General features: G+C 32.4%; 2 pseudogenes; one reads left to right on the top strand and one right to left on the bottom strand.

Annotated features, from left to right (window-relative positions):
* Positions 1–1,903: 1,903 nt before the first annotated feature.
* Positions 1,904–2,023, top strand: LOC120590864 (uncharacterized; annotated as a pseudogene).
* Positions 2,024–4,082: 2,059 nt separating this feature from the next.
* Positions 4,083–4,201, bottom strand: LOC120589944 (uncharacterized; annotated as a pseudogene).
* Positions 4,202–4,737: the final 536 nt, after the last annotated feature.

Here is a 4,737-nt window from a genome sequence, read left to right as displayed (position 1 = left end):
TATTTTGTTCTTAGAACTGAACAATCTTATTCTATTTCCAACTGTGAGTAAAAAGAAAAAAGAAAATATATGAATATATTTCACTTTCTTGTAGAAGAATTTCAACAAAATAAACATGTTGAGACTCAGTAAAAAAAAATCTTAACTACAGAAGGTTTGAAGATCTAAGTGAAAAAACATCCATGGGTAAAAAGGGAAGAGTATAGTGAAGAAGAGAAATTTAAAGAAAAAAAAACTTAGTTTGTTATGGTCTCAAAATGTATTATTTTGTTATTGTTGATGATTATACTGTTTTATTCATTTGTATTTGTTTTGTTTGTTTGCTAAAAATGGAAATCCTACTGTGTTGGAGCAATAACTTTATGTTTCCTGAATATAAGTTGCAAAGAGATTTTTTTAGGTGAAAGGTATATTTCTAGAACCTCATCCTGATTTGAGAAGTGCAAATGTGCGTAACAGATACAGTAATTAAAATACTGCATATAATATTTAAATTATGAAAATATAGGCATTCTTTCACTCCTGCCCCACCCACCTGGACTTGGTAGTTGTAATCTGATCCCTGGTTGAAAGATTCCTGTCTAACAAGAAATAGCTTTGTAGAGTCTCCTCTGGCAGAACCACTTGAAACCACTTGAAAGGGCTGGTCAGCAGAATGGAGCCTACCTTCCCACATCCAATTAGTGCTGTTATCTCCCAGATGAAGATGAGGATGAGGTGTTCCAGCAGAGAAGACCTGAAGGAAATCGGAGGAAATATGCTTGATTATATGCATACTAGACCCAGTGCTGTCAGATTCTAAGAATGTCAGCTTGAACATGTTGATTCAGAATTGGTGAGAAAAGTAGTATAGGATTATAAAAAAATAAATGTTCCCCAAAGAAAACGATCATTTAAAAAGTTTTTTTTGTGTGTGTGTGTTTAGAATGATTACACATACACAAATACTTTCCACTATTTGTTGTTTTTATGTTGTAGTGTGTATGTGTTTGTATAAAATAAATATTGCAGATTGGTTCTTGGATGCTCTAAAAGGATTGATAGCTAACTAAGCCAAATACACATACACAAACACACAACATGGAAAAAAATAGAAAGTGTTAAAAAGAATTTTTGTTTTCAATGAAAGGCAACAGTAAGATGAGTTTGAAGAAATTTTGTCATAAAGCAAAAAGCAGACCAGTCTAGCTCGTTTCAAGTTTATTGAATGTCCTCAGTGTCTCTCAAACTTGGCTAATTATCAGAAGCACTGAGAGTGTTTGTAAAAGAACAAGATTCCCTTAGTCCACTTCGGACTTATGGATGCCTAAGAGAGTAGCCTAGGAATCCATATTTTTAACAAGTACTCAACATGATTTTGATGAGTAGCCAAGGATGAGAAACATTGCCTAGATCAGGGGTTCTCAACTTTGGCTACACACTTCAATAAGTTGTAGAATTAAAAAAATATATATTAAAAACACCCTAAAATCTGGGCCTCATCCCAGATCAATTAAATCAGAGTTTCTGAGATTGGACCACACGCACATTCATTGAAACAGATGAACAAATAAACAAAAAACACCCTTCCAGGTGATTTTATATGCTGCCAAGAGTGAGAACCACTGGTCTACCTAAATAATAAGTTGACAGAATACTACTCTAAGACAGGAACCAATGAAATCAGAACGAGAAAAACTCCTATTGTCCAATCTATAGATACCATAGAAATTTAGAAGATAAAGTAGCAAATTGCAGGGGGAGTTCTTGATGTTTGGATCAAAACAAAAAGGTGAATCTATTCCTTCTTCTTGTCATTTCATGTGTTCATTTTTTAATAGATAGAGAAGTGAAAAGAAAGGAGAAAATAAATGAAAGAACTCCCGCGCATATTTTGAGTATTTAAAATCTCTAAAGACATCTCATCTATGGCCATGCTACCCTGAACAAGCCTGACCCCATTTGATCTTGGAAGCTAAGCAGGGTCAGGCTTTGATTAGTATTTGAATGGGAGACCGCCTAAGAAGACCAGGTGCTATAGGTGTAAAAAAAATAAAAATAAAAATAAGGGTATTATAAACTGACAAGGTCCTTGCAATCTGTGAGGTCAACCAAGGGTTGCCTCTCCTAAAAAATAAATATTAAATAAATAAATAAATAAATAAATAAATAAATAAATAAATATAAATAATAAAATCTCTAAAAACATCTCAACCATTCTCCTAAAAATTTGAACTGAGCTTATCCTATGTACACAAATCTCTACTTGTTATTTAAGAATTTCCTTTTTATTTCATTATCCAAACTTGTAGAGTAATATATTCCTTTAGTTTTACTAAATTCCAATAAACATCCAAATAAAGAAAGAATATAATCAAGTCCCCAAGGAGGCCGTTTCCATTTTCACAGTTTGTAAATCCAGCAAAGTGCATGACTAGGAACAATATTATTGAAGAAAATCTTATTGTTTAAAAAAATTGTATGTTTTATTTTATTCAATTGTATTGAATACCATTGTTACTTATGCAATAAAATGTAGAATTAATATAATTATCAAGTACAACTTACAAAACTGGCATATTTACCTGTAAATATTTTCTTTGAACAGACAAGAGAAATGTCATACTTTGTATTTTCTGAATTATAAATATTTATTTTGCTTCCATATGTTCGTAGTATATTCTAATTTATAGGCCCTATGAAAAAAGATGCAACATTTTTTTTAATAGGCTTTATTTTTTAGAGCAGTTTTAGCTCTACAGCAATATGGAGAGAAAAATAGAGAAAAATAAGAATACCAGTCATATAGAATTAGGGCCCACCCTAATGACCTCTTTGTTTCCAAATAAGGCCACATTTTGAGGTACTGGCAGGTTGGGACTTCAACATGTGAGTTTTAGGGAACACAATTCAACCTATAATAATGAAGTAATTTAGTCAACTCTTCAATGCAATGAAAAAAGACAGTTACACTCCTTGCATTTTTTGAACTGCTAGTACATAAATCAAATAGTCTAGATATTTTGATGTCTTCAGCAATTATTCATAAATCATACTAATAAGTAAATACATTTCACCACAAGCACCATTCTAATGTAAGTTTGCAGGGTTTTTGTTTTTGTTTTTTAACTCTTTATTTATAAGAGGGAGAACATTTTAATAAAAACTGAATTTTTTTACTGTATTGAAAGTATTAAATGTTATGCTCTAGTTTAGTTTAATAATTTAGAGAAATCTCATTAATAAATACAGTTAAGTAATATTCTTATTTGTTTAATGTAATCATTCCAATAAACTAGCTGCAGGGTTTATTGGGAGAATTTTCTTTAAAAAGATGACTTCCACTGTTATAAGCTAGAAATCTACAAAAGACAATATAAAAAATTAGAGGACTAAATCCTCAATTATCCCCTGTGCCAACATGGAGTTGCTCTTATTTAGGTTCTGCTTATATAATCGATACTGATGTGTTTTAAACATTATAAAATTAAAATGACATTTCCAAAGCAATAATTTATTCAGTACTTAATATCACTCCAAACTTGTGTGGTGACTGGGATATGGAAGGGAAGTGACAAGAAGCTCTCTGTGAGCAGGAGACAAGATGCTCTTTTTGTGTATGTTAAGTCAACCAGGAACCATGCAGATCTGGGAGAGAGACAAGAGAAGGGCAAGGCTGAAAGATCTAAAGTGAAACATAAGATGTGTCCAAAGCATTGTGTTTTTCTTTCCAGAAAATATTTAGTTTCATAAGAATAAGGAATTATTTGTATGTGCCTTTACATTTTTAATACTTCATACCTGCCAGTAAGGCCTCCACAATGGTCCTTGAGTTGATTAGTTTTGAATTGAAATAATTTAACTAGAATTATTTTGTGTGACATGAGGAAAATGGCGAATATCTGAAACTGTTGAGCAAAAGACCATTACCAGATTCACATTTTTATTTATTTATTTATTTATTTATTTATTTATTTATTTATTTACATGTGTATGTATGTATGTATTTATTTATTTATTTTAGGCGAGACAACCCTTGGTCGACCTCACAGATTGCAAGGACTTCGTCAGTTTACAATCTCTTTTTTTTTTTTTTTTTTTTGCGCCTACAGCACCTGGTCTTCCTAGGTGGTCTCCCATTTAAGTACTAACCAGGACCCAACCTGCTTAGCTTCCGAGATCAGGTGGGATCAGGCTTGTTCAGGGTAGCATGGCCGTAGACTCAGATTTGCATTTTAAAAAATACAAGTTTAGAATGTCTTGCAGATCTTCATCCTAAAGAATAGAGATTATAAGCAGTAGCAACAGGGGAAGAGAATGGGAAGAAAGGGTCAAAGATGACTTGTATAATTTTGGCTTATGCCTTACTGAAAGAGTACAGGGGTATGGACCTATCAGATGTGGAAGATGGTAGAGTCAGTTTATCCAAGTCGTATAACAAGTAGGAAGTCAAAACTAGCATCTGGAATTTAGGACTGAAGGCTTAAGTGGAAAAATAGATACAAGAACTATTTACATTAAAATTGAAGTCATTGAAAACAATGGCATGGATGAGCTCAATCTGAGGAAATAAAAATAATGAGAGAAAAAGAAAATTTAATTAGGGATCAGAAAGAGATTATAGAGCTAAAGATCATAGAGTTTGGAAGCGAAATCCAAAGAATATGAATCTGAGAAGCATTCAGGTAGAAATAAAGGAATGACATTCCCCAAGGGAAGAGAGAATTTCAAAAAGCAGAAGTGATCCCTGTAGTCGCT

This window comes from Pteropus medius, unplaced genomic scaffold, assembly GCF_902729225.1.
Source record: "Pteropus medius unplaced genomic scaffold, Ma_sr-lr_union100, whole genome shotgun sequence".
NCBI lineage: Eukaryota > Metazoa > Chordata > Mammalia > Chiroptera > Pteropodidae > Pteropus > Pteropus medius.
The sequence above is the reverse complement of the archived record's forward strand: the minus strand, read 5'-3'. Positions and strand labels throughout refer to the sequence as shown.